Here is an 8,992-nt window from a genome sequence, read left to right on the forward strand (position 1 = left end):
GAGATATCCCCACCCCCCCCCCCCCCCATCGTCTTATATTAGCTGATGCAAAATTGGTAGTGGTTGTATTGCTCACAGCATAAAGTAAATACCAGTCACAGCAGAACATTGATCTGTGTAGCAAAGGAATTGTTCATGGCATGTTGACCTGCCCTGAACTCCTGGGCAATCACAAAGCGTTATTGATAGTTTCAGCCACAAACACAGTAAGCAGCACCTTTTGCTCTGTGCAAACATACTGTGCATGCTTGTGAGACCAATTATGACTCCCAGTGAGTGAAATTCATTCTTGTTTTGCTTATGACCTCCCAGTGTGTCCTTGCACAAGAAGTTGTTCTGAAGCGACTGGTCATGGGCTCCAGATGTTTGCCCCACTGTGGCTGGCTGTCCCTGCTAACCAAACACCTGCCTGTGCTAATAAATATTTCATGCCCAAATCTTGAAGAATAAAATAAAGTGCCTGCCTTGAAAAAAAAGGAAAGCCCCAGAAGAGTGTGTAATGTCTGTTTCACAAGACCAATGATCCTTGATGTTGTGGGCCTCTTGCCTTGAACAATTAACTGCTCAGCGAAGATCTTGCAGACCTATTGGAAGTGCCTTTTGACCCTGCTTTCATCCATCTGGCTGTTAATAGCTTGTTCATGGATCCAGAGGATTTAGACTGACCTGCAGAAATTGCAGCTGCCCTGGTGGCTATCCTACTTCTTGCAGATCTGTCTCCTAGCTTCATGTAATAATTCATAAATAACCCTCCCTTGCTTCTGGAGCCAATTGTGGGTGTGTGCCGATTACACTGCTGTGGTTGACATCAGCATCTTAGCTCTCATCATTGCAGCCTGGCTTAAAAAACAAGTGTATCTTTTCTTTTTTTTGTGTCAAGAACGTGATTAACTCTTCCTGTTTCTGTGCAAGAAACATGATGGGCCTGTGCAAGAAAAAAGTAATCCTCTTGGAGCAGCTGCCTCCATTCCTCTCTGGCCGGACTGTGTTTCTCAAGATACAGGAGGGGTGCCAATGAAGCAATGTCTCTCCTGGGAGAGAGTTGGATGAATCATGTTAACGGAGCTCCAGCAGAATGCTTCGCCCGCAAAGGGTGGGGAGTAACAGTTGATCTAGACCAAATGATGACTTAACCTTGCCTGAAAATTAAGATGTTCCTTCGATTTTTTTTTTCCTGCTGGAAAACTGAAACACTTCCATAAAACCCAACATGAAAACTTCAGTCTTCCGTGTGTGTTGCGGATTTTTTTTGTTGTGGTGTTTTTTTTTTTTCTGTCCAAAGCCTGCCTGTTGGAAAGTTCCCCATCAGCGCTATTGGTGGGCCAGGGAATTTTCCAGGGCTAGCCTGAAGTTTCCATTAGGCAATGCAAGGTGGTGGTGTGGGTTTTGTCTGATTGATTGGGTTTTTTTAAGACAGACAAGCAAAACAACTGCTGAGAACTTTAGTACCTGATTTGTCCTTATAAAATTATCTGCAAAATGAGAAGGCATTTTCCAGAGCTATCTGCAGCTTGCTTTTAAAACTGAGTTTCCTCTAATGCCATAAAATAGGAGCTAATAAATGGCTTAGGTGCTTGTTTCATTTTGGGTGCCTAATTGGCTCTCGTTTCAGATGAGACATGTTAAAGTTATACCATGGCCCTGTAAATATAATCTTTCTTTCCTCCCTTAAATAGCCACCCTCTCCTTTCAAACATTATTTTTTGTTCACCTTCCTGGTGTCCAGTTTTAAGTAAATATTTTAAACTTGGAGGAGCATGGTTCTGTACTTTTCTCTCTCCTGGCTTCCTTGAGGACAGCAAGGGCTCCCACCAATTTATGCCAATATACTTGAGATCAGCTCCAAATTTCTTTCTGGCCTTTCATTTGAAAATTATTCTGATGGAGAACAACTTTTTGGCTATTTAGATTGTGGAAAGGAGCCTCAGGGAATTTGCTTTTTCTCTTTGACAGGTGCCAGTAATATCAGGCTTGGAAAGCAATTACTTTTCTTTTTCTTTTCTGCCTCATGAACTTGGTGCAGCTGAAAGTTGATGGAGCAGACCCTGGAAGTGAAAGGTCCTGCAAACGGAGGAGAGGATGAGCCATCCCGCCTGCAAAAGATGGAGTGAAGTGGCTTCTTTAGCTCTCCAGTAAATCATATGTAACACCACCCATCAGATTCTGTGAATGACTTCAGACTGGCTTGGGGATGAAACAGCACCAAGGGATGATATTTTACTTGCATTTTTAAAGCTCTAGGCAGAGTCTCTGGTCCAAATCTGGTTGGTAGCATGTCAACGTGCACTGGGAAGGCTTGTAACTGAGCTCATAACTTTTTATGTTTTTAAGAGAAATGCTTGGCTTTTACTGCTTTGCTAGAGGTTTCTTCGTGTGCTTTGAAACGTGACTGACTGTGAGGCAGTACTGAGTTTTTTTCTACCCCTTTTTCCTTAGTGACTTCCCTTCTTTGCATTTCTTGTCCTGCTTCCTCTGCTTCAGGCTTAATTACAGTGGTCAGGAGAGATGGAGTTGAAATGGCCGTGGGTTTAAGTTGGAGACTGTTGCATTAAAAGAACTGCTTAACTCCCTCTCCATCAAACTTATGATATTAAAATCAATAATTCTCCCTCTCTTCCAATTAGTTTTATTGGTGCTAGCTGTCATGCTGTGCAGAAAGAACTCAGATGCTTCGACTGCAGTGCACTTGATACCTGAGCAGACAAGTAATGGATAAAAGACTGTGCAGGTCCCCTCCTCACTGTGTTCTCTGCTGATGTGTGGAAAATCTCCAGGACTGATTTTCTTCATGTTTTTGCTGTTGTAGATGGAACTGACTGTTAAAAAGGAGGGTTAAGTTGGTCCTGCAAATGTATGTCTTGGGGAAGATAGGGGTTGAAGTAGAGCTGCTGAGGTGATGGATATTTTTTGTGAAGGAAAGATGTGTCCATTAAAAAATACTTGTTTTTCCATGTGTATAACCACTAGACCTGTCCTCAGCAGAGCAATCCCCACTGCACTGCTGGTTAGATAAGAAGAGATCATCCCAGAGCTCCCTGATATGGCCAGTGGTTGGGCACCTACCTGCAAATCCCCTGTAGGGAGACTGATCTGTGCCTTTCTTCTCTCATTCCTGATCTGGAGGAGAGATGCGTACTGACAATGTCTGTACTAGAAAGCTACTGTTAGATGGCATTGGTTGGCTTGTGTGACTTGTTTTCGAAGCAAAAGTGTGAACAGGGCTTGTGGTACTGCTAATTGCAATTGAAAGTGTTAATTTTCACACGGTGGTAAAAGAAATCCCAATTTGCGAAGATTACGCTTGAGTCGGGGGTGAAGTTCCTGACAGTTTTAAAGGGTGCAGATGTGAAATGCTAAGTTTGAATATTGAGATAGAGTCCCTCTTAAAATACTTTATTTCATCTGAAAGATTCCCAGGCTCTCTGTGTGTTACTTTGTCAAACTCACTTTTTTTTTTCTTAGAGGTTGGAGTCTTGAGATGCTATTCAACTTTCTATTGCAGCTTTGTTTAGTGGAGTTTATACATTCTTAGATCAAACATTATACAATCTGACCAGGCATCACGCAATCACAGTGGGAGATGGGAAGCAGCAGCATAATTTATTCTATAAACAAAGGGCTCATCTACATTAGAGCACAAGTTGGTTAATAAAATGGGTTTTAGTGAAATAAATAAATATGTAGCTTTCCCTGAGCTATGTTTAGAAATGGTTGCACTCAGATGGGGAATGTGGCGCTCATGTCTTATAGGAGATGAAGCCAGTCTCTGTGGTGAGCAGCTACCCTGGTCAAACTTGTCTGGATTGAGGTCACTTTTGTCTTGTCTGGGTTGATGTGTCCTTGGTGAAGCTCCTGCTCTGTCCGTGTTGGCAGGACTCATGGGGGCAGCCCCGTGCATCTCTGCGCTGCAATGAGCTGAGCTGCTCTACGTTTTCCCTGTCGAAGCGCAGAAGGTGTCTTGTCCCTTTGAGAGAAGGGGACAATGGAAAGGGACAGGAAGAAGCTAGTGGGATTTGTCCAGATCCTTATTGCAAAATGGGGTGGATAATGAATGCCAGCAGAAGAACTAAACTACGTGTAATGTTTATCCTGAGATGAGCCGGCTGTTGTAGGCTGGAAATGTGTGCAAGCTTGAGTTGAGGATAGCTCTGAGGACGCTTGTCAGGCACAATAAAAGGTGATGTTCAAGAACTACTAAGTTACTATACATGACTTGCTCAGGGGTTATACGTGTTGGATGCTTGTAGGACAGCTTTGCACTCTTAAAGTGTTAAATTTGGTAAAATTACCAAACTACTGTGGTCTGACTGCTGGGTGGATAGAGTATCCTCCTGAGCATTTGCTGGACAACCAGCAGCTCCAGCCACATTGAGAAGCTGGAAAAATTATTGAGTGGGGTATGCATTATAGGTCTGGGCAAAGAGCTGTTGAGTCAGACTGCTGCTTCTGGATCTGAGGTCTGGGATGGAGAAGTGTTGGGGGGGATTTTCTACTTTTTTCTGAGGATATATTGCAGTATGGGTAGGGAGCATCTCTCAGGCTCCCTGCAGTACAGACCTGGGAAGCATCAGCTGGTTGAAAAATTGCTTTATCCAACAAACATTTAGAAAAAAAAAAAGTTCTTGGAAGAGGAGAAAGGCTAGCTTCAGTGAAGTTAATGGTACAACTCCCCTTAGCATGAGCCAGGAACAGGATTTCATCCTGGAGCCGCTGCGAGTACAACCAGCGTTTCTCCTGGACTATAAACCGAAAGTTGCTGAGTTATTAGGCACACATGCACACAATAGTGCTCAGAGCCTGTCCGCTGAGATCTTTCCTTGGGGATCCATATAAAATACCTCTCACAAAAGCTGCCCTGTGTGTGAGCGGAGGAACTCCATCTAATGACGTTAAAAAAGAAAAAAAAAAAAAGGCCTACAAAACCTTTTTCACGCACATATACAGTTGTATACCTCCTATCTCCCTGCCAGTCTGAATATATCGGCACAGCTAAACAGCATGCACTTACCATATGGGACACTAAAAATGCTGCCTGGGAAGCATTTTCAGTCCCTGTTCTGAATTCTACCAATGCAAAAAATGTCCCCTTTGTCACGGTGGTGAATGAATTTTCTTGTTCCCCTTTCTCCTTGGATTTATGTTAACCCTGGGTTTCAGCTGAGTTTGATCTCCTCACTTTATTGTATTGCAAACAGTAGTCAATAGCTCTTCAGCTTGAGATTGCCTGGATTTATTTTCAGGTCAAGCCAACTCTCCTTGACCCAAGTCTGAACCAAAATACATTCCCAGAAGATTCCCCCACAGGATATCGCATCCAAAGACAGAGTGACATTGTAATGAGTTCAAGGTTTCAGCTCAGTACAACGGAGTCCCTGTTGGTGTGGGGAAGGCAACCGAACCATCCTTCTTATTTCAGAGCTGGGTCCTCTCCTGGGGCAACTCACAGCAGATTTTGTCATCCACCAGTCACTTCTCTTCATTGAACATTGTCATCGATTGCAGACCTGGTGTTTATGGCCTGAGGGGAAGACAGTCTCAGCTCCTTACATATGTGTTTGCATGGCTCTAACATGCATGCGTGGAATTTGGTGTGCAGGCTTTAAGCAACTGATGAGATGATCTGCATTTTTTTTTTTTTTTTGAAGGAAAAGTGGAATCTTTTGCGGTGACTGCCTGGCACAGAGGCAGAACCGATGTTGCATCATGAAGTAAAAACACCGCTTTGAAGACTTGGGACAAAAATGGAATGAACTCATGATTTTATCCTGGATGATAAATCTTCCTTCAAAAGAAGGCAGTCTTATGTTTAGTACAAAAGACTGTTTATTTCTCCTATGGAAAAAGAAGCAGTGTAATCGGATAGGATTAACTTTCCAGGGGCCCTGGACGGAAGCTAAGGCACAGGCTGCCTCCTCCTTGTGCTCACATTGGATAATTTGCGTAGTCTAAGACCTCTCTGGCTTCCTACGGCACTGGGCCATGAGCTGCCGCCAATGTGCCTTGCACCTAAAGCCAATATTAAGTACCCCAGCAGCAAGGGTTTCTGCAGAAACTAAAATTGTCCAAGCATTTGGCTAGCATAAATTGCTTGTGTCAGCTGGGAACCTGGCCCAGGTATGGAGAAAACTACAATTTTTCATCTCAAGCAGGTAGTTGAATACACTTATGGCAAGTACATAAATAACATAGGACTGATTTAATGTTGCATTAACAGCCTTTGTGGTTTGCGTGCACTGACTTTGTTGCTTTGACTGTTCATGGTTAATGTTTCATCAGCCCTTTTTTATTTTATCTAGTTATTTAATTATCTAGGAACAGTCCTGTGTGCAGTTTTGTCAGTGGGAGCAATGATGCATCAAGTTTCATGCCTCATTGGGATGGATGGGGAAGTTTTTATCAAGATAGCTGGGCTGGCAAAAGGAAGGAGCAAAGTGAGAAGTCCAGCAGGAGTTTGCATTTGTGTGCGCGCGCTCTTGTGCAGTGTCCTATGCAATTCAGGTGATAAGCAAATTCCATCTTTTCTGATGGGCTGAGTTATTTGTGCCTGAGCTGGTTAAGTGCATGACATTGTCAAACTGGCATGAATGGTGCATTTATGGTGCAAGAGCTGCTCAACAGTCACTGTTATTTTGTGCAGTAGAATCACAGAATATCTCAAGTTGGAAGGGACCTATAAGGATCATCAAGTCCAACTCCCTGCTCCTTGCAGGACTACTTAAAACTAAACCATATGACTAAGAGCCTCGTCCAGATGCTCCTTGAACTCTGACAGGCTTGGTGCAGTGACCACTTCCTTGGGGAGCCTGTTCCAGTGACCAACCACCCTCTCAGTGAAGTAAGCTTAAGCTGTCTTCTTGCCTTGTTCCTCTAGAATAAGCTACTTTGGCGAGTTGTCACAGAGGAAGGACATGGGCATGTACGGTAACTTGTATGTGTGCTGAAGACCTTCCCATTACCTATTATGAGAGCAGCCATATGGCAGATCAACACTGCTTGGTATGATTGGGAGTGTGCTTATGGTGCTGTGTGAATTTGATCTGAACTCAGGTTTGTGTGTGGTTTTTGTTTTTTTTTTTCTGTGATCCACAGCCTTCTCATGAGGGAAGATGCGCTCCAAGAGACAGCGGGGCTGGTTGGGGACTTGAGCGTGGCCTGAGTGTCTGGAGAACATGCACAGTGGGCAGGAGTCTCGTCCCAGTGTCCTTCATGCCTGGAGGCAAGCTGGAGGAGATTCAAACCTACATCACCTGTGGGGCTGCGCTGACCACCATGCTAAAGGTATGGGTAGAGAAAGGGGGGGAGGGATGCTCCCATTTCAAATGAGTACAAGATTTGTTGGGTCAGGAGAGAGGTGGGAAACCAAAGGTGGTGTGTGACTGTAGCTTTGAAAGGGGGCTGTGAGACCACTCCCACCCCAGCATTGTGTGGAAGCTGCCTGTTGTGAGGAGACCTTGTCCATACACTGTGGCTGGCTGTGTGCAGGGTGCTCCTTAAATGTCTGTCAGATGTGGTCCCTCAGAGGAGGGAGACGTTTACTGGCCTCAATCTGATTGCAGTTCAGGCAGGAGCTAGGTGTCAGTCTGCTGCAGAGACTTCTGGGCATGTGCCACAGTAGGACCTGGAGCCTCAAGGAGAATGGAGACCAGGCACGTAGGGAGTCTAGATTGGGCAGCAGCCGAAGGAGGGCTTTGGTGAGCCCATGCTGGCTGTCCAGTTCTACCCAAATCCTGAGTGTCTGGCTGGACTGAGAGCCAGGAGAGCGCAGCAATTTCTACTGCTGAGACAGAAGCAATCCAGGAGGAGATGGCCAGATAATTCCCAACCACGAACATCAAACAGAATGCAGCTGTAATGTTTTTGTCTTCTCACCTGCCACCAGTGTTTGTTAGCAGGCAAACAGTGACTGTTCACAACAGGCCCAGTAAAAAATAACCCTTTGTGTTCATTTACTTAACATTTTCAAGGAGTTTCATCTAAATGAGGGTGACCTTCATTCTCAGCTCCCATGCATGGGCTTAGCTCCAACAACTCCAGTCAAGCTATGCTGACTTTCGGCAGCTGGGACTTGGGCCCTGCTTTTAATGTCCCTTACTCAGTGCTCATGCAGTCGGTTTCCCTTGCCAGGATTATATTTGCTTTCCTTCCTAAAGGACTGCTCTAATATCATACTTTAAAACAATATGTCTTTTTCCCCCACAGAGAACAATATGATATGCCACCGTTGAATTAATATGTCCATGAAAAGCGAATATAATCTCCCCAGTAGATCCCCTTTCCAAAAGATTTATGATTTAATGAATTTTTTATTTCTTACTGGCATGTGGTATTTAGTCTTTTTACACCTAGCAGGACCCTTTCCCAGGGAAGCATGTGAAGGCGGGGGGGATCCCATCATCCTGATTCAAACTCCTTTTCTCCCTCTCTGCCCCTGATATGCCACTTGTAACCCTTGCTGCCAATGCAAATTTAGAGTCCAGCTTTCCATAGCATGGCTTCTGTCAAAACCTACCCCCCACACATTAATGTCACCTTGCTAATTTGAGACAGCGCTGTGCAGAGAAGTTTATGAATAGTGCTTACGTAAAAATCAACGCCTCTGAAAAATCTTCATTGCTGGCTGCTTAGCTGCTCCAGGCAGGATTTCTGGCTCGGGGTCCTATTTTATCTTCTTCATGGTCATGCTCCAGCATGCTCTCAAATAAATGGCAATAATGCCTATGACAGTAGATTATGAAGCCACAAATAACATCCATAGGTAACACCTTTATTTAGTGGAAGGGTAAGATGGAAATGAACTGTGAAGGAGAGAGCCATCTTCGATAATTATTACCTACATGGGTAATATTCCTAATTACACCACCAATTGATTTCTCCTAAAAGCTGTCATTGCCTTGAAAATGGTAAATTGATTGCTCCACCAGCACTTGCCTTGGCAGGTCCTGCTGGGTTGCATGCCATGACAGTGCTTGGCTTTTGGGAAGCTCACTGGGAA

The 8,992-nt window shown here is 44.3% G+C and overlaps 1 protein-coding gene across 1 annotated transcript in view; it reads left to right on the forward strand.

Annotated features, from left to right (window-relative positions):
- Nucleotides 1–7,472: 7,472 nt before the first annotated feature.
- Nucleotides 7,473–8,992, forward strand: part of ACKR3 (atypical chemokine receptor 3) — a 12,939-nt gene continuing 11,419 nt past the window's right edge. The window contains exon 1 of the mRNA XM_035891079.1: nt 7,473–7,483. The gene's annotated coding sequence lies outside the window, so the exon portion shown is untranslated. The remainder of the gene's footprint in view (nt 7,484–8,992) is intronic.

The sequence above is a fragment of the Egretta garzetta genome, unplaced genomic scaffold (assembly GCF_000687185.1).
Source record: "Egretta garzetta isolate BGI_Z169 unplaced genomic scaffold, ASM68718v1 scaffold113, whole genome shotgun sequence".
Classification (NCBI taxonomy): Eukaryota; Metazoa; Chordata; class Aves; order Pelecaniformes; family Ardeidae; genus Egretta; species Egretta garzetta.